Here is a 21,803-nt window from a genome sequence, read left to right on the forward strand (position 1 = left end):
TATTATTAGAAGCACAATTCCTTTCTGGAGTATTTGCTATCCTCTAAGACTTGGGAGGAGAAAAAATTTTATTTTCTTTTGACATTCTTTTAGATGAAAGGGAATTATTTCCCTTTCCTCACTATAAGCACTTAAACCTTCAACCAGGCTTTAAAAACTCAGGCAGCAGATTCCATACATGGTCTTATAATTTTATTTTTCAGAGCCAAATATAGCACACTAGTTACCTGAGAGCTGGTGCTCTGAGGCCACACTGACCCAGAATGGAGCCCAGTCTGAAAGCTGCTGGCTCTGGTCTTTGGCAGACCACCGGCTCTCAGTCAGCCCCGGTGTCAGCTGCAATGTGAGAATATTAATATTGAGACTGTTACTACAGACTGGTTAGCAGGATGCTGGGTTCATGCTTGGTAAACATTCCTGCCACTATCCATATCACCGTCATCGTTATTACTGGCCACATCCATGTGGCCACCATCATGGTTACTTCTTCTCTCTTGAAAAAGTTACTTTATCCTCTGCCCTCAGTATCTTCCCACCACTGAAAAAGGGACAGAGGTGAGCCTATTGATTCCATCTGTACTTTGCAAAAGGGCCATTAGGTGGGGCCCTGCCATCATCACCCAAGTCAGTAAGTGGCTCTGGCTTTGGCCTTTGAAACCCCGGGGAAAGGTGTGAGAGGACTATTGAATTCTGTGATGACTGCTTGGATTGATCAAAGGAAGCCACTGGCTGTGGTGGAAGAGGCAGCCCAGAGTCTGCAGTGGGTCCTGCGTGATAATATAGCAATACCACAGCCCTGGGGTGGACACTGTGGGAGGGCAGCAGGCCTCACAGAGGGAATGGAGGAGCAAACATCTTCCTTGGAATGCAGAGCTCGCTACTGAAAAGGCAGCATGTTTGGAACCACTAATCCATTTCTAGAAAATGATTTCAAAGACTCCTTGGGAGAAACTTAAAAGCACATTAAAATTCCTAGAGGTTAGAGCCAATGGTAGGGTAGGTGGCTGTTCTTCCCAAGGTCTCCTCCTCCTCCCAGGCCCATGCTTTCTAGCCACATGGCTCATGGATGATCTCTGCTGTTCACGGACCACCTCACCTAAACCTGACAGACCACACTCAGATTCAACTTTACCCCAACTCACGCCCACACCTTGTGATTTCGGTGTCTGTTGGGCAGTGCACCAATGCCACAGGCCCAGCCTCCTGATTTTTTTCCAGGTTCCCTCCAGGCTGCTAACTTCCATTCCATTTCAGCTAATCCCCACCAAGCTCTGCTGTGGTCTTGGGTCTCCTGCAATTATTCCTCTTTTGAAAATCTGAAAATGAATTACTTTTTCTTCAACCCCTTGGTCCTTCTCTTCCTCTTGGTCCCAGGCCACCTTCCTCCTCTCACCTCAATCAACTCTCCAATCCCCAAGAGCTTCTGCTGGACTCTAAGGTTCGTTTTTTGACCTTCATTTGCTCAGATTTTCCATACCCGGTAGAACCCACCCTGAAAATAAATCCTGAATCAACTCAATCATTTCCGATGCTGCTGCATGCAGGCTGCGAAGCACAGCTGGGAAGGAGATGCTGCCATGTGGGCTGGTGGCACTACTTGTTCAGAATTTCCCAAATCACCAGGCTGCCAAGACTGTCAAGCAGTCCGCTGGCTCTTCTCATCTATTTCTCACAAAGGTTTCTTTGACCTTCATTGACCCTCTTTTCTACCTTCTTCCTTCCCACTGGATGACCTTTCTTTCCAGAGTTATAGGAAGCTAGAGGTCAGTAGGCTTCTAGCCCCGCCCTCTGCGTCCACCTCCTACCTGGAGGTTCAGCCAAGAGTTAATGTTACTTAATGGGCCCCCACTTGCTTCTTAGGTCCCATGCTCTCCCTGGGCTTACTTTTAAAATCTCTCCCTGACTTCTTCCAGCCATTGTTAGTAATGTAATAAGAACCCAACCATGTCATGGCTTAAATGTCCCCACCCAAACTCATGCTGAAATTTAATCCCTTGTTGCGATGTATTAAGAGTGAAAACTTAATCCAACTATGGTATTTGGAGACGGGACTTTTGGGAGGTAATTAAGTTTAAATAAGGACATCGAGGTGGGGCATTGATCCAAAGGTGACGGCTTTATGAGTAAAGGGGAAGCCCAAGCTAGGTCAGTCTGTGTCAAATGTCATGTCCTGCACTACTCTGGGGCTCTGCAGAGTGTCCTCACCATCAAAAGGGCTCACCAGGGGCTGGGGCTGGGAATCAGTGATAGAGCGCTTGCTTAGCATGTGTGAGGCACTGGGTTGGATCCTTAGCACCACATATAAATAAATGAATAAAATAAAGGTCCATCAATATCTAAAAAAAAATTTAAAAAAAAAGGACTCACCAGATGTGTTACCCAATCTTGACATTTCCAGCTTTTGGAATGGCAAGCTGAATAAACCTTTATTCTTTATAGATTATTCAGTTTATAATATTCAGTTACAGCTACAGAAAATGGGGTTACACATACCATTAGGGCTGTATGTGATCTCTTGAGAGTTTAAAAAAAAAATCTTTGATAATCTGCAGTTTTCATTACAGTGTGTCCAGCCATGGATTTATTTTTGCTTATCCCCTTAGTATTTAGAGAGGGATTAAAGGGTAGGCAGGCTGTTTGGGGATCAACTCCTACCACCCTGCTGGTTGACCTTGGGTAAGTTATACACATTCTCTCTTTTTAAGTGTAAAATGCACAGATCTCAGGGTTATGAGAGCATTGATGAGTTAATCCATGGGAAGCACACAGAATGGTATCTAGAAAATAAATGCTCAATAAGTATTATTATTATTATTGCTCAAAGTATACTTTCATAAAAGGATTTGTATCTGATTCTAGAAAATTCTTAGCTTTTATTTTTTCAAATATTGGTAGCTTTCTGCCACTTCCTCCATTATATTTTTATGCTCCCATAAGATAATTATGTAGAAACTCTTTCCACCTAATTTAACTCTGTTTTTCTCTTCTTTGTGTGCTGCTGGGGATTGGACCCAGGGCTTCACACATGCTAGGCAAGTGCCCTACCACTAAGCCATGTCCCCAGCCCCCTTAACTATTTATTTATAAAAATAATTATTAGGGCTGTGAGTGTAGTTGAGTAGTAGAGCACACGCTTGCTGTGTGTCAGGCCCTGGGTTCAATCCTCTGCAAACAAACAAACCCAAACCCAAACAAAAAAAATCTCATTTTCACACAATTAAATGGGTTGTATCCCTCAATACTATTTTCCAGTTCACTAATTATCTCTTCAGTGGTGTCTAGCCTTGGGTTTATCTACTAAGTCTCCCATTTCAATCACTCAATCTCCAAATTTCTAAATGATTCTTTTTCAAATACTCACTTCTTGTTTCTTTTTCTTCTTTATTTTCCTTTTTTTTTTTTAAAAAAAAATGGACACTCTTTATTTTTCCCTTGGAGCCACCCAACATACTACTTCAACCAGATTCATCTAAAAAATTGTTTACACTTCTAGCAAATTCATGTTCCAATTGTTGGCCATCTTGGCTATCTTTATTAATACTAGGCTTGCAGGGTCTTTTGTTGTTGCTGTTGCTGTCTGTCTTTTCCATCTTCAGTCTTCTCACTCCTTGTGCCAGTCCATAGGTTTCACACCTGCCCTCCTTGAGCAAAATCTCAACTTCAAGCCACAGTCAGGCAGCAACTCTGGGGGCTTCTTACAGCCTCCTTGTACCAGCAGGAGCCCCACCCCTGCCTCCTTCATAGAGTGAGCCTGGCTTTGCTCTCCCATTTTACATGGTCACTGTTAGTCCCATCATCTTATAGGACTCACATCAAAGCCTGCCACTACCTGTCCCCAGACCCCAGCCACTCCACACCCACCTCTGTCCTCCTAGGTTTCTGATCTGTAAGTCTAGCTCTATCAATCTGGCTTCCTCTTTTGATATTTTATCTGTCATTGTTGTTTGGAATACAAGAGATGCATTAGAACGTGAGCCCGTTTCCCATTGAGACAGGATGTCCTGCAAAGGCCTCTCCCTTCCCTGGGTCCCTTTCTGGTCCATTATTTTCCTTCTGCTCACAGCCAAACATCTGGGAATTCTTCTCTGGTACAGTACAAGCTGGCTTCTGCCCCCACCATTTTACTCGTTGTCATAAAGGTCACCAATGACCTTCTTATTGCTCAATCCCTCAGGACCTTCAAATCCTGTGTTCACTGGACTTGGTTGATGTTGTCATTTGGTGACAATGTCTTCCTGGGTGTTCTCACTCTCCTGGGTCTCGGTGACCCAAGCATCCCACTCTCCTGCATCTCTCAGAGCACTCTTCTTACCCATCCTCATGAAATGCTCTTTCATTTCTCTCTCTTTACACATTGGTCTTCCCACAGCTTCTACCCTGAATCTCTTTTTACCATTCTTGTGTTCTTGTGAAAATATCCTCCTTTACCACGGTTTCAAAACTACCTTTACTTTTTGACTTCCAAATCTATATCTGTAGGTTTTGGATTTGCATTTATGTATCTAATTTCCTACTGGTTATTTTCACTAAAATTTCCATGAGCATTTCAAGTTCAACTGACAAAAACTGAACTGCTCAACCTCTCTTATCTTGGTCTTCTCTTGCTATAAAAAAATACCCTAGACTGGGTGGCTTATGCACAACAGAAATTTATTTCTTACAGTTCTAGAGGCTGGGAAGTCCAAGATCAAGCCAGTTTTGGTGTTTGGCAAAGGCACGCTTTGTGGCTCATGGATGGTACCTTCTTGCAGAGTCCTCACGTGGTGGAGGGAAAAAGGATCTCTGTGTAGCCTCTTTTTTTTTTTTTTTTTTTTAGTAACATTTTTTTAGTTACATATGGACACAATACCTTTATTTTTATGTGGTGCTGAGGACTTAACCCAGCACCCTCCACATGTGAGGTGAGCACTCCACCATGAGCCACAACCCCAGCCCTCTTTTTGTAAGGGCACCGATCTTTTTCATGACAGCTCCACCCTTAAGGCTATCACCTCCCAAAGGCCCTGCCTCCTAATATCATCACCTTGTGTGTGTGTGTGTGTGTGTAGGATTTCAACAGGAAATTGGTGGGGAGAAGAGAGAACACAAACATTTGGACCAGTGTCTCCTAAGCCACTTGAAAATATTCCTTGTTATAGTTGGTGACACCAATTCCATCTGTGACAAAAACTTGAATTAAAACTAAGTAGTTGACCCTAGAGCCAGCTGCCCCATCCCATTTCCTAATTAATCCTCTCCATTCCTACAGTCACTGCTTTCAATCTTGGGACAATCTCCCCCTCATGTGAGACGCTGTCAAAGTCTCTTGTGTTCTCATTAACCTCTCTCTGTCCTTCCAGACTCAGCCTACTTTTTGTGGACCAAATCAGGCTGCAGTGAATGACAGCATTTGCCTCCCTATCAGATTGACAACGTCTGGTGCCAAGTAGATGTTCCACAAACGTTTCTTGTATGAAGAATTAATGCACCATTGAGACAATTCTCTATTTTCAATATAAAACAAAGGATGTCTCAGATTCTCACCCTGAACAAGGGTAAGGACATGGAATTGAGGAATATAATGGTCATTTACTAAATATCTATGATCTGTCAGAAAGGACACATGGCTTATATCCATTTGATTCAGAACATTCTTTGTCATTTAAAAAACTAACTCAAGGGAATAAGGAAAATTGAGGAGGAAGAGTCTTTAAGCCACAAGAATTTAGTAGGTCTCTAGGGAATAAAGACTACCCAAGGGAATCATCTTCAAACCAGAAGACTTTACAGTCTTGTCATTTCAAAACACTGGATGGGAAAACATGAGTCTATCTAGGTCTGTTGAAAACAGGTCTGACTCTATCTCTCCAGCCAGTGTTGACAGCCCTTGAGACGCTGTAGGCCTCTTGAAGTACATCAGCTGACCTCACAGCAGGAGAAACTGTTCAAGTCCGGGAACATTTTTGCTCAATAAAACCACTTCTCGGCTTTGTCCAAGTAACTAAACATTCATTATCTGTAGGGGCGCTAGTTTGGTATGAGATAAAACAGGAAGAGTTGGAAAGTCCTTTACACTGGGCATTCCTAGTTGCACAAGGGCGTAATACGATTTTTATCCATTGTACATTATGTTCCTTGTCTGACAACCCATGGTGCAAATGTACAAAAGAGGGTACTACAAGCCACAGTCTTCAGGGCTGTTAGGGAACACATCTGGCAAAAAAACATAGCTCTCAAAAATCTGTACCCGGAAGGGGTCACTGATTAGTTTTTGATCCTTAAACATAGGAAAGAGTAATGTTTTTGTTTCCAATAGTAAGATTTTTCAAATAACAAGCACATCTTACAAAAAAGAGGCAGGATGAAGTTAGATCAACTTTTAGCCAAAGCAGAATAATGTCACTCCTAAGTACCATATGATTACTTTTTCCTTTTTTGAAATCAATTTCCTTTTTTTCTTTTCCTAGGGATTTAACCCAGGGCTGCGCATATGCTAAACACACACTCTACCACTGAGCTACACCCCCAGCCCAGCAATACTGTTTTCTGTTATAAAAAGCCCCAACAAAGCCATAATATGCGTGTGACTAGTATATCATCCATTCCAAGACACCCAGATGGCTCTAAGCAAATTTAGTTGGGTGCTGAAAACAAGGCTTCCTCCATAGATCAAAATTAAGTTACTAGAAAAAGCAAATCTTTCCAGGGTCCTTCATTCCCAAGGACCTTCCTCATTGTTTCATATTTCATTTCAGTATTTCACTCTAGTTTTGACATGCTGGCCAAGGTGAAGTCAGAAAGAAACTCATGAGGTTTCTGAGCGATCAATTATGTGGTTTCACCCAGAAGTACCTATTCCGTGATGGTATTTAGCAGTGCTTTTCAATGTCTATTTGTTAATAATCTGATGGGCGTAACTCGAGATAATTAAAATTACTCCACATAATGGTTTTCATATTCCAAAGGTATTTATGACCATCTCTTTAAAGGGCCAGGAACACCAGGAAATATTTTCTGATACAGCTCCATAAAGTTTACATTTAATAAGTTTATGTGCCAAATCTTCATAAAATCTGATGGAATATAAATAGGTCTTCAATAGGTACTAGTGGGAAAATATGATTTAAATATGATCTAACAGCTTAATATTGTTCAGATGGCATTGTTATCAGCCTCAGAAGATCAAGTACAGAAGTTGGTGGGCAACACCTGCCACTCTGGTTGGTTAGGAAGCAGAGCCTGTGTGTAAGCAGAGGAGCAGATGGAAGCAGCGCTTTCAGCGTATCAAAAGGAAAAACTTACTTTGAAACTGTGTTCATTGGAAATCATTGACTTCTTTACCCTAAGCTCAGCTTCTACAACCCCCTAGTCCCACATTTTTTTACAGACTAAAATACTAGCCAAGACTTTGTCCTTGAAGGTGTGTTTATCAGATAGATGCCACACAGGGATTTTTAGAGAGCAATCCCTCTTACAATAATGATGGCTCTGAATCTACACAGGAAAGAAGATTCAACTGTTCCTCTTTCAGAGATCTGTCAAGTCATTTGCATTACTAGGAAGTCCAGCAGTGCCTTGGAAAAAGTTAACAAACAACCTTCCAGGACTGAACAGTGGAATAACTTATCTCTCAGTGATTTTTCTATGGTAGAATCCAGTTCAGTGTGCACATTTTGTATACAAACACGTAGCAGTGCTTAAGGTCACTTATGACTGACATCTTGACGGACATCTCAACATCCTGGGAAGGAAGGCGTATCACGCCAAATTAACTCATGAATTCACTGAATCTAAGATGCCACCAGTTATACCACTGCCATCCAAAAAAAAAAAAAAGTGCTATCATGAATGTATCTTTTAAAAAAATATTTATTTTTTATTTGTAGTTGGACACAATATCTTTATTTTGTTCATTTATTTTTATGTGGTGCTGAGGATCGAACCCAGGGCCTTGCACATGCTAGGCGAGCACTCTACCTCTGAGCCACAACCCCAGCCCCTCATGTATGTATCTTAAGATGCAATCAACTCTAACATATTTCACTTTTAGGGTTACTAAAATATGAAAACCAATGGCCATATTAGAACTGGTGAAATATGGAAACACCAGTCATGGCAAATATTTAACACCTGCTATGGGTACCAAATATGGTTCTGTGCCCTCTTCTGATTCATACAGTTAACCTTGTATGTATCTTATGAGTAGGAATTATGATACCTGTCACATAGAGATGAAGGAACATGTCTGAACCAGCTGCTAAGTGGCTGATCTGGGAATGAAATTCCATTGGTCAGCCTCCTTTCTCCATCATGCCTTTATCCTATTGATTACTAACTTGACTGACAGGACAGGGGGATCGCACCTCTTGAGGTAGAACTATACCATACAGGATCCCCTACAGGAGAGTAAGACTCAAGGAAAGACTGTCTCTGAAACCAAAACTCCCCACCTCCGGGTAAAGGCTACTGGGCAAAGGGTCCGGTGCTTGGGCCAGTAGCCACTCCCTCCTCCACCTTGGAAAAGTGAACTCAAGAGCCTCCAGGGACATGTGACTTTATCAACTCATGTCTAAGGATGTCTGTGGATGGTGGAAAAAAAAACAGGGATTGTGGACTTTGGAAATGTGAACACCAAGAATCATATTAAAAGCAGCCACTCACCTCAACTCAAGATGAACATATGCAAACATTTTGTCATATTTTCATTCCAATTCTACCCCCTTTTTAAAAAAGAAATTTACACCTGACAGTTGAAAGCCCTTCTTCCACTCCAAACTGAGAGTTATTGTCTGTAAATCTGGTCCACATTTTTTAGTAAACTTTACACACACACACACACACACACACACAAATAATTTTTTTTCCCCATATAGGGGATCTAACTCAGGGGCACTTAACCACTGAACCACATCCCCAGCCCTTTTATTTATTTATTTTTATTTGTAGATGGACACAATACCTTTATTTTATTTTAATATTTATTTTTAGTTTTAGGTGAACACAATACCTTTATTTATTTTATGTGGTGCTAAGGATCGAACCCAGTGCCTCATGCATGCTAGGCTAGCATTCTACCACTGAGCCCCAGCCCCAGCCCTATTTTATTATTTTTATGTGGTGCTGATGATCAAACCCAGTGCCTAATTAATTATTACTGATATTTGGGATAATATTGATATTTATATGGATCTGATATCCAGTAACCCTGCTGAACTTAATATTTTTAATTATGTAATATTTTAAAAATTAAAGAGAATTTGAAAACTCTCTTAGATTTTCAATTTAGACACATTGTCTACAAATGACAAAACATTTAATCTTTAATTATATTCTTTATGCCATTCATTCATTTCAATTTTATTAAGTCATCTTAAATTTAAATTTTAATATATTTTCAAATTTAGTAAAATATTTTGAGAACTGTAAAAAAAAAAAAAAAAAAAAAAACTTCTGAAAACCCTTTACCCTCATTCGTGAATCGCTAACATCTGCCTTCTTCTGCCTTGTTCAAAGGTATCATGTCCCTTTACTCTTAAATATTCCAGGATAAGCTTCCAAACAAAAGATAATTTTCTTATATTACTACAGTACAATGATCAAAATAAGGAAGTTTAACACTGACATAATTCTATCACCTAAGCCATAATCCACATTCAAATTTTGCTAATGACCCAGTAACCTCCAGTTCAGGGGTCAGTCCAAGATTAGATATCCCATTAGCTGTCTGGTCTCTCTAGTCTTATTATTATTATTATTATTGTGGTGGTGGTACTGGGGATAGAACCCAGGGGTGCTCTACCATTGAGCTACATCCATAACATATTTTTTGTTTTGTTTTGTTATTTTGAAGATAGGTTTTCCTAAGTTCCCAGAGCTTGCCTTGACCTCAGGATCCTCCTGCCTCTATCTCTCAAGTAGCTGGTATTATAGGCATTACACCAGGCTTCCCTTTTGTAAAATTACTTATATTTCTCCTTCCCATTAATAATTTGCAGATAAATACTTTAAGATTACATAAAAATCTTGTTTCATATCAAATTTTCATGCTAGTTTCAGCATCCAGTGATGTTTACTGCATAAATCAATTATGATGTTGCAAATAGTGATTGTCTTCTGTTTCATTCTGTTCTACATTTGTTCATTTGTTCACTTAATATCACTCACAAAATACCTTCAGTGTTGTTAGCCCATACTAAGGTAAAAAACAAACTTATGATTAGGAATTCAATATTTATTTACAATTCTTATTGTTTTTAGACTGAGGGTACAAAGTCAACATTCTGTGGAATCAAAGACTACTTAGGGTAGGTTTTTTTTCCCTTCCCCTGCATTGTGGTTATTTTATTAATTTAAAATATATTTAAGTTCACTTATTTCTGTTTATGGCCAATCTCATTAGTTTCCATTTCCTTTTCTAAAACAAATAGATCATGTACACTTTTTAATGTGAAACCATGGAGTTTACACAAATTTGTATGTCATCATGGTGCAGGGACCTGATTTTCTCTGTATCATTCCAGTTTTAGCACATGTACCTCCAAAGTCGATATTCTTTTTCTTTTCATATTACATTATCTTATTGCTTTCTAAAATATTGGATAGTAGGCATCCTCTTCTTGTTCCTGACTTGCTTTAATGACTTATGTTTCAACACAAACTTCTATGAGCATCTACCACATACCAGGTAGACAAAACCCTGCACAAGGACGACATGGTGTCTTCCCTCACAGAGCTCTAACTTGGTTGGAAAGAGGGACAGTTAAATGAGCAACTCAATATAGTGTGAGTATGGTGGTTGGGGAGGAACTAACTATTTGTTGTAGAAATATACAGGTGAGATGCCTACCCAGACTCTAGCTCTTAGTACAGTTGTATACTGACAAGTCTAGTTTTAAACATCTCCACAGGACTGCGAAACTCTAGGGCACAGCTGGGAGTGCAAAATTACTCAGAACCTAGGGTTCCTAAAATGCAAAAAGCCCTCCTCTTCATAAACACCTTTTGGGTAAATAGAAAACAGTGATGATTAGGCTCTTTTTCTGTTTCACTAATGAAATCTGGACATAACAGATGATAGAGAAGATGTAAAACTTTTGCTGTGTTGCACCACACAGAAAAATGAAAGATTTATTGTGTGACCTTGTGTAAATTTATTTAAATTCCATTGCAACAGGTGAAGAGCTCTTTGTTATTATAAGACTTTTTTTTTTTTTTTTGTATTGAAGATTGAACCCAGGACACTTAACTACTGAGCCACATCCCCAACCCTTTTTTCTCTTTTATTTTAAGACAGTCTCAATAAGTTGTTTAGGGTCTCACTAATTTTCTGAGACTGGCCTCCAACTTGTGATCCTCCTGCCTCAGCGTCCCAAGTTGCTGGGATTACAGGCATGTGTCACTATGCTTGGCTATTAAACCATTTTTTTTTTAAAAAACGTATGTCTAAATACATATTTTTTTTCTGAAACATGAGAGTAAGAGAATACTGCATAATATTTCATTCCTAAATATGTCAACTTGTATCTAAGACTAAGGATATTCTCCTTCCTATTCACTACATAATAATCACAGGCAAGAAACTTAATATTGATTCAATACTACACCACACTGTTACCCAATATATAGTCCATATGCAAATATCTCCAGTTGTCCCAGTAACATATTTTCTTCCTTGTTACACAATCCCTACCCAAGTCAGGGATTGAATCAAAGATCAGATTAAATTTAGTTGTCAAATTTCTTTAGTGTTACTTAGGTTACCAGGTCTTTGTTTTGCTTTAGTTTTGTGTTTTTATGATACGTTTATTTTAAGAGTTTGGCCAGTTGTTTTGTAGAGTTTCCCTTATTTTGTAGAGTGATTATTTCCTTATGGTTGCATTCAAGTTAAAGATGTTAGTAAGGCCTTGCCCTTTGTGGGTCACAATGGCAGGCACATATGTCAATTTGTGCTATTATTAGTGTTGCAAAATTTGCTTCTTGAGGTATCCACTAGATTTCTCCATGTTTATTATTAGTACACAATGAATGTCTGGAGTGGTACTTTGAAACAGTATGAATGTCCTGTTCCCCAATACTTGTTTCATTCAATGGTTTTAGTGTTCATGGATGACTGCAAAATGGTCATCCAAACGTGGGCAGTTGGTATTTTTTTTTTTTTTTTCTAGCTTCGACCTCCAGTTTCCCAGCCATGATTCTGCCCCATCTCTTTGATTATGCTGCCTTTGACCAGCCTGGGTTAAGTGACTTGTTAACCTTTGGCACTAAAACGTTAATATGCAGGTCTTTCTGAATTTATCACAGCCGGGGTGAACCAGGCCCAGAGAGAAAGCAAACACCTCTGTAAGCTGTATCTATTCATAATAATGGGCACTAGCAACAATTCTAGCTCCTTTGAATGCCTAGGAGCTTCTTCTCCTTTGAAGCTGCATTATGATGATGTCTCCGAGCCTCAGAAAACAAATCAGCACACTGGACAGAATTCCTTTTGCTCCTGTGTCTTTTAGCATCCAGCTCTCAGATCACAAACTGTACCATAAATAGCAATGACCACATCTTAAGGAATCAAACATGATCTGTTTTCCATTGTCCTCAAAATGATACCATTAGACACTGACTGAGTACTGACTTTCCGCTTCATAGGCCAAAGTGAATAACAATCCTTCCAAACTCAAATGGGGGTGTTTTGTGCAGCTCTCTTTTTGCCATGCACTGACTTATTAGAGAAAATTGCAGATTTTGTAGGTGGCTGGTTATAATAATCTAAGGTTAAAAACAGAACCATAAAAGTTGAAGACATCAGAGATCAGAGATGTCTAAAAATAAAGTAAATGCTTTTCTTCTTTCTATAATCTTCAATTAGAAGCCATTTAAGGAAGAGATAATCAACTCCAGAGACTTGTAAATATGGATTCTACAGTTCTCCTTGGCACAACTGCTTCACAAATTAATTTTCATACATTTTGAGATGTGTTAATAAATTATTTTACCCTACTTCCATCCATGTTGCCCTTTGGATGTAAAAAATGCTAATAATGAGACAAACTTCATGATGACTAGTGGAATAACACATCCTTGACAAATACAGCTCTCTTAAAATGAGAAAATCCCCTTTTTGTCAGTTGGTAACTTCCAGAGGAAGATATTGGGGTCAGAGGGAGAATATTTCTCTCCAAGGCAGTGCAAGTTGAGCTCTTTCAAATCAACCAGATGTCTATGCAGTTCATTCAAAGAGAATCTCGATTTCTCTGGTCAACTTCTGTAGTCACTAAATGAAGTAGTCTCATTTCCTAAAACCAAGAACAATTCCATAATTGAAAACGAGTCTTAGCCAAGCTAATATTCAGAAACTGGATTTGAAAGCCTGCTGGGAAGATCATTCTCAGGATGTGGTGTGAGCTTGCTACACTAGAACGTCTAGAACTTTGTTTTCTGTCTCTCTACTCCGTGGATAATCTCATCCATTTCTATCCATAATCACGATTTATACTTCCTCTGAATTCCAGGTTCATGTATCCGAATGCCTGTCTGCCATTTCCTCTTGGAAGTCTCACTGGAAATTCAAACATCATGTCTAAGATGGTGCTCTTGATTTTCCTCTTGATTTTCTCCTGCACTGTTCCCAAGAGGGAAGGGTCACCACCACCCAACCAGTCAATAGACTATGCTAGAAATCCTGAGGCCTTCCTAATTTCCCACCTCTCATGGCCCACATCAATTCTACCAGAAAGTCAGTCTGCTTCCAAAACCTATCCACCCCTCCCTTTTAAATCCTCTGCCACCTTTTCCAGTCCAATCTACAGTTTAGGTTGGGGTTATTGCAGCAGCCCACTGGCTGGACTCCTGCAAGCTTCCATTTTTGCTCTGCTAACACTCACTCACTCTCTATAGAACAGACAGGGGAAACAAAAAACCCCACAAAAACTTAAAAGCACAAGTCACCTAATACAACATGGGATAACAATCTGGATTCTGGAATGGAAGAGGACACTGGACATCAGTGGGAAAACTAGTGTAATTCTAATGTCTGTGGCTTTGCTAAGTGCATCATGGTTAGGGACGATGTTAACATCAGGGGAAGCTGGGGAGAGGGTATACAGGAACTTGATGCGTACATTATTTTTACAACCTTAGTGTAAATTAAATGTTATTCCAAAATAAAAATTTTATTTAAAAACTTCATAAACAATATCACATCACCCTTTTGTTTAAAATCCTTGAATTACTCCCAGTGCACCAAAATCTAAACTTTTTGCCATGGCCCCAGAGGTCTCTCACAACCTGGCTGCCCTATCTTTTGAACCTAGTCTACTTTCTCACTCTAAATGTTCTGTCCAGTGGTTTTCTATTGGTTTCTGGAGATGTTAGGCTGTGTCATAGGCCGGGGCCTTTGGCCTTGCAGCTTCTGTGTGTTTGCTGGGGCTGCCATAAGAAAACGCCATGGGTTGGGGACCTAACCAACAGATAGTTTCACAACTCTGGCGGCTGGCCAAGGTCAAGGTGTTAGTAGGATTGGGTTCTACTGAGGACATTCTCCTAGGCTTAAAGATGGACAGTTCCTTGCTGTGTCCTCACTGGTCTTTCCTTTGTGTGTGCGCGCTGTGTGCAAACTTAGTGCCCCCCCACCCCCGCTTTTGGTACCGGGATCAAACCCAGGGATGTTTAGCCATCTGAGCCACATCCCCAGCCTTTTTTTATACTTTATTTAGAGACTGGGTTTTGTTAAGTTGCTTAGGTCCTCAATAAATTGCTGAGACTGGCTTTGAACTTGCAATCCTCCTGCCTCAGCCTTCAGAGTTGCCAGGATTACAAGCATGCACCACCCATCCAGCTACCTTAGTACTTCTTTGTGTGTCCAAATTTTTCTCTCAGTCAGACTGGTTTAGGGCCCACCCTAATGGCCTGATTTTAACTTAAAATATCTCCAAACACAATCACATTCAGAGGTAACGTCACTTTGGTGTGTGTGTGTGGGGGGATATGTCTAAGTCCATAACTGTCCTCTTGGTCTGCAAAGTCCTTCAGATGGCTGGCTCTGTGCTGCACTCAGGTCCCACATGGACACCTCATCTTTTCTGAGAGGCCTTCCTGACTACGTGGCTTCAGGCTGATTTCTCCCTATCCTGTTTATTGCCGTATTAGTATTTAATTACAGCTGTAATTCTTTTCCTTAACTTGTTTATGATCTGCTTCCCTGACTCCCTGAGTAATGGGTCTGTCTTACTGCTGTATCTGCGATATCTCTCCTAGCGCCCAGCAGAGACTTGATGCTCAAAACTTGCTAAAGAACAAATGGTTTATTGATAATTCAGATGAAATATGAGTCTCATTTGGAAAAGGTTATTAACACAGTTAACCCAAGGTATGGCCATTACAGTAGCAATATCTAATATCTGTATAGATCCTAACAGCTTGTACATAAACCAACCTCTAGGAATCTGCCACACTCTGATGCAAGCATTATTTATTATATATTGATAAAAAAAATAAAGACTGAATGGTTAAGGGATTTGCTTAAGGTCATATAGCTAGAACTTCAATATATACTGATTTTTTAATATAGATGAACTAGAAACTAAATATTAATTCTGAATATTTCTTTCAAGCAACCTCCAGGGAGAGCTCTGTGAAAGACAGAGCTTAGTTTCCAGGAAATGGAAAAGAACTAGACGTTCTTTCCGTCTAATCAGAGGAGTTTCTTAGCTGCGGAATAATGTCCTTGATGAAATGTGGCTAACCAGAATATATATATATTGCCCAGGGGCCGTGGGGGTGGGATGATGGTAACGAATAGTTTTTTTCCTAAACAGTTTTCAGGTGTATGAAGAAGTGAAGACATTTGTAGAACCTGATTTCCTAATTGTTTATTCCTTAAATCTGTTAATTCTCAGTCTTGTTGTCCCTTGGATTCACCTGGGGGAGCTAAACTGTACCCCAGACAAATGAACAGCACTATGGGGGTGGGATGGTGGTGTCCATGACTTGTCCCAGGTGATTTTAATATGCAGCCATGATGGACAGCCACTGGTCTAGCTCCTCACAGTGGACAGGTGGGGTTGGCCTGTCCTGTGTCCTGCCAAGGAAACATATTCAGACTGTGGAATGGACAGAGAGTGGACTCTAAAACTGCGCACACTCCTGTTTGGAGAATTTAGCTTTCTGGAAGGGAGTGTTACATTCTTCATGTGCGCTGGCTTGTTTTCTACCAGTCTGCACCTGGGACCTAGTGAATCAAAATCCCAGCAGGTAGGACCCAGACACTAGCCATTAAAACTTCTCAGGTGAGAGTCCAGCCTGCAGCCAAGGCTGAAACCCACTGCTTTAAATGGTGCCTATTTTGTTTGGAAGCTGAAGCAAAGGTCAGACTGCCCCCATTAACCTCATGGAACCCCAGTAACCTGGCAGCAGGTGTCCCAGGAGCAGCCTCTCCTCCAGCTGAACCAGGCCATGCTAAGCATTGACTCTCAGATGAAGATTTAAGGCTTGGATAAACAACAGAACCATAGCTTGGCATAGCGCCATCCTTCCCAGCACTAATTAAGGCCTAAATAATTCTCATCAGTATGTGTATAAAATAAGTGGGCCTCAATTTAAGACAACATCCCCATTGTGTCCTGGCTAATGTAATCACAGTTTGCAGCTTTTCACAATCATAAATTTACTAATAGTATTTTTAACAAGGATGAGAAGGTATTTCCATCTAGTCATCCTCCCATTTTTTTTTTTTTACTAGAGTTTAGGTCATGTTAAAAAAATTACTTATATGATAATTGATAATGGGATAACAACATGGACTCTATTCAACCACTAATCAATATGATTATCACTAGCATCTTTCAATTATTGCTTCTTATCATCATCCATTTCATTACATTTTTGGCAGGTAAGGGAGGAAACAGGGTGTAGATAGTAGCATGAAGGATGGGAGCTGAAAGATAAGACCAGACACCCAGAAAATGCCAAGAGATGAACTGAATTTATTAAATAAATTGGCAATGCAGTGAGACAAGACCAACACCCACTACTGCACTACTTTCTGAACTGATCTCACCCAAACCTCCATGATCAATCCTGGGCAGAAAAACCTTACAAGCACATACAAGCACATGCCATTGGCTTAGGGCTCAGTTTTGAAATCATGGGCTGGACAGAGATGTCTTTTCTTTTTCTTTCTTTCTTTTTTAAAAAATATTTATTCTTAAGTTTTAGGTGGACACAATATCTTTATTTTACATTTATGTGGTGCTGAGGATCGAACCCAATGCCTCACGCATGATAGGCAAGCCCTCTAAACACTGAGCCACAACCCCAGCCCCCCCCACCCGAAAGCTGTCTTTTCATAATTAAAATATTATTAGATAAATATTTATATTTCTTGTGTTCTGATTTTGAAGCATCAGCAAGTGTGAATGAAAACCTATGGAGCCCCCCTTTCTGCCTCCCTGGGACCAACCTTGAACCAGCTGGATGATCAACTGCTGCTGCTGAATATGGAAACTAGAGGAGGGTGACTTGGCAAAGAAGGCTAATCCAGCAGGGGTGGAGCTGTCTGGTCTGATGGCCTGGGCAGCAAGACCTGGGGATGGAGGATGCAGAGCCAGGCAGAGGCTGGGGTGGGGACTCAGACACAGGGGTTCCTCTTCAGTGTAACAAGGTGGCAGGACATGGACTTGGAAAAGGTGAGTGCCACAACAGAGAGATAAGGAGCAGGCCCACAGGCAGGCTCAGGGTCAGCGTGTTGGGGAGGAGGCAGCAGCATAGGTAACAACAGCTGGCATTTCTTCCAGAGTCAGTCCTCACTCTGCCTGAGGGTTACTGTTTCTCTTGCAGGCCGGCCTGAGGCTCAAAAAGGCCCAGTTCTTGGCATCAGCAAGGGATGTCCATCTTGGAGTCAGCATCCCCTGATTCTAAGGTGGACAATTTGATATTTTAAAAATACTTAAGGGGCTGGGATTGTGGCTCAGCGATAGTGAGCTCGCCTTGCATGTGTGAGGCCCTGGGTTCGATCCCCAGCACCACATAAAAATAAACAAATAAAATAAAGATATTGTGTCCAACTACAACTAAATAATACATATTTTTAAAAATATATTTAAAAGTCCCAGGGTGACTTATTGTGCCTTTCATCCCAGCAACTTGGGAGGATGAGGAAAGAGGATTCCAAGTTCAAGGCCAGCCTCAGCAACTAAGTGAGGCCGTAAGCAATTTAGCAAGAATCTGTCTCAAAAGAAAAAAATAAAAAGGGCTGGGGATATAGCTCAGTAGTTAAGCACCCTGGGTTCAATCTTTAGTATCCCCGCAAAAAATATTTAAAAGTTTTAATTGATACAGAATTGTACATATTAATGGGGTGCAGTATGATAGTTCAATATGTGTACAATGTGCTATGATCAGATCAGGTAAACTGCCATATCCCAGGGCGGGAACTTTTATCTTTTATCGTTCATCATTTCCTTGTATTGGAAACGTTGGAAAGGGTAACCTGCTATTTTAAAGTCCTAGAAAGGGAAAGTAAAAAAGCCAAATTCTAAAGGAGTAGGAAAAAGAACTCAGTACTTGTCAAAAGGGGATACACGAAAATAAATGATAATTTCATGATTTTTTTTTGGACTATTTGAAATGAAGAGAGGATAAAGCAGAAAATTACAGGGTCCTATCAACCTACAATGGTCACCATGTCCTCCTCTCTGTGCCTCTACACCTGGAGAGATGATCTGAGAGGCATAGAGAAAAGAGAGAAAGCAGAGGAAGTTTTTAGAAAGACTAAAAAGATAATTTAAAGCAAAATTTCCCCTCCTATTTTCTGACTGTGCCAGGAAAAGCAACTCAGGTGCCTGATCTGATCTCATCAAACTTTTTCTGACCATTCTGATGTAGCACAGCTATGGTCAGGCCTACTTTAATATCCAATGAGCAGAGCTCAGAGGGCAGTGCAGTATTAAAAAGCATATGGGGTGCTTTGGGGCAGAGCGCTCGCCTAGCATGGGCGGGACCCGGGTTGGATCCTCAGCACCATATAAAAATAAAGGCATTGTGTTGTGTCCATCTACACCTAAAAAATAAATATTAAAAAAAAAAGGACTTAAGAAGAAATTGAAGAAGACCTTAAAAAAAAAAAAGCAGATGGGGAGGGGGCATCACGCTTTGTTAAAAACAGTATATTACATGTTTCAATTTTGGAGGAACTGGTTAAAGAATAATAACCAGGGGGCTGGGTTGTGGCTCAGTGATAGAGTGCTCACCTAGCATGCACGAGGCACTGGGTTCGATCTGCAGCACCACATAAATGTAAAATAAAGATATTATGTCCACCTAAAACTTAAGAATAAATGTTAAAAAAAAGAATAATAACCAGTAACGTGAACCAAAATGTTACCAGCAATCATCTCTGAATTGTGTGATTACTACTGATTTTTCCTTCCTTTAAGCTTTTCTCATTTTTTTTTATATTTTTCAACTTTTAATAACTGTGTATTAATTTCCCAATCAGAAAAAAGCCATTATTTTACAAGGGTTTAAGTTTAAGCTTTAAACACTTAATGATGCTGTTGTGATTTTTGAGGAGGTTGGCCAGCAACCTGCCTTTAATTTCAGGCTGCTTGATGGGATGGTCCAAAAGTTCTTGTTTGGGTCAGCACCCTAAGGGAATACCAAATACGGGGTTCACATATTTAGTGGGAGGGGAGCACTCCAGGCAGCAGTGTTCTTTCCTCTGGAAAGTTCCCGAAACTCTGGGATAAGGCATATGGCTGCAACAGCTGGCAGGGAGATGGACCAAGTGGTGCAGTTTTGAGATCTGGTGAATGCTGTTCTGATCTGAGTTTTTCTGAACCTGGAGTTGGTGATCTTTTTTTTTTTTTTTTTTTTTTTCTGGAAAGCACCAAGTAGGAAATATTTTAGGCTTTGCGGCCATGTGATCTCTCTTGCAACTACTCAACTCTGCTGCTGAGAAGCAGCTGGGACAATATTACAATATGAGTGTGGCTGTGTTCCAATAAAACTTTATTTACAGAGAATGCAGTTTGCCAATCTCTGAAGAACTCCAGTTTCCCCAGCACAGTTCAAGAAGCTAAGTGATCAGGTACAAGTTCCTGTTAATAGGTGAGTCATTAGATAAGATTCCCCCCCCCCTCAAGTGAAGGGTTGATTAGAGATGACTTCACAGAAAAGGAAGCACAAGCTTTGGCCATTTAATATGTTGGCCTTTGTCCTCCACATAAACTATGAGTATCGAAGTTTGGAAAGTGAGTCTGCATTTTAAATACCATCCATGTAATTCATACAGGGACATGTAAATAGAATGAGCTTGATCCACCCTTGCTGAGTAAGAAATGAATGAATGATTGTCTTCTATCGAGCTGGTGTGAAATGTAGTTCTTTTTTTTTTTTTTTTAAAGAGAGTGAGAGAGTGAGAGAGAGAGAGAGAGAGAGAGAGAGAGAGAGAGAGAGAGAATTTTTTAATATTTATTTTTTAGTTTTTGGTGGACACACATCTTTGTTTGTATGTGGTGCTGAGGATCTAACCCGGGCAGCATGCATGCCAGGTGAGCGCCCTACCGCTTGAGCCACATCCCCAGCCCGAAATGTAGTTCTTGAGTGTCACCACTTGGGAACTTCTCAAGCTGTATCCAAGTAGATTCCACCTTAAATGAGACATCCTGTGTCCCCAGAGTTGGGGAGAATGTCCTGAACAAAGTAGCCCAGAAGAATAGTCAGGTTGCCAGGTCACATAAAAAGTGTCCCAGGGCTCAGGCCTCTGCTGTTTACTCCCTCCAACCTGTAAGTTAACATAGTGTCTACCTCACAAATACGTCAGTACCTCCTAGAGGAATATAATTCTGCCCAGATATTTCTAAAAGATCAATACAAACAACCAAAGGTTGGGCCTGGCCAATGTCCCTTCTATCGGGTTTCCTAGTTTCTCAGTGACTGATTTGAAGCTGAGGGAGTGTGAGACCTGAGCTTTTGTCCTATGGCTCTTTGGTACCTCCACACCCCCTGCGTCCTATTTTGCCTCACCTCAGTCAAGGCACCAAAGAGGTCAACTTGTCAAGAACTCTTTCTCGCCAGGCTCAGTGCACACCTATAATGTTCACATATGTGTGCATTCACATATGTGAACATATATGTGCATATCTATAATCCCAGTGGCTCGGGAGGCTAAGGCAGGAGGACTGCAAGTTCAAAGCCAGCCTCAACAAAAGCGAGGCACTAAGCAACTCTGTGAGACCCTGTCTCTAAATAAAACATAAAATAGGGCAGAGTGACCCTGAGTTCAATTCCTGCTACCCCCAAAACAAAACAAAACTCTTAATCTTGTCCATTTTGACATAGCACCAATCTTTATCTTCTACAAATGCAAAACATGTCAATGAGGTAGAAATGAGCAGGTGAATCCCTGCAGCCTCTTGATCCAAACTCTTTTCCTGAGAGGTCCTTGTGGAACCCACATCCTATCTTAGGTGAGCCTCCTGGCTACATCAAAATGTTCACTCTCAAGACGGGAATTTAGAATCATCTCACCCCAAAGAATCTGGGATAAAAGCCAGGTTAGAAGATGGATTTTAAGCAATGTTAATGAACAATGTACTTGGCTAAAATCTAGTTTGGAGTCTGAATGCCTCACGAGGTAAACATTTTGCAGGGGTTCATCCTAGTTTTCATGTGGGATATGTGTGTGAATGCACATATATGTGAACATAAGCAGAATCCAGCCAACAGAAACAGCATGCACATGTGTACTGGATGATATTCATTTTTCTTTTCTTTCTTTTTTCTTTTTTTCTTTTTAGAGAGAGAGAGAGAGAGAGAGAGAGAGAGAGAGTGTG

The 21,803-nt window shown here is 40.5% G+C and overlaps 1 protein-coding gene and 1 non-coding gene across 2 annotated transcripts in view; both read right to left on the bottom strand.

The window, feature by feature from the left end:
* The window catches only part of Pitpnc1 (phosphatidylinositol transfer protein cytoplasmic 1), a 249,957-nt gene that overhangs the window by 71,548 nt on the left and 156,606 nt on the right, over positions 1 to 21,803 (bottom strand). The window lies entirely within an intron of this gene.
* LOC113192227 (U6 spliceosomal RNA) lies at positions 10,427 to 10,529 on the bottom strand. Its single transcript, XR_003301988.1, has one exon. It is a non-coding gene; the product is annotated as a U6 spliceosomal RNA (small nuclear RNA).

The sequence above is a fragment of the Urocitellus parryii genome, chromosome 7 (assembly GCF_045843805.1).
Source record: "Urocitellus parryii isolate mUroPar1 chromosome 7, mUroPar1.hap1, whole genome shotgun sequence".
In the NCBI taxonomy this organism is placed as follows: Eukaryota; Metazoa; Chordata; class Mammalia; order Rodentia; family Sciuridae; genus Urocitellus; species Urocitellus parryii.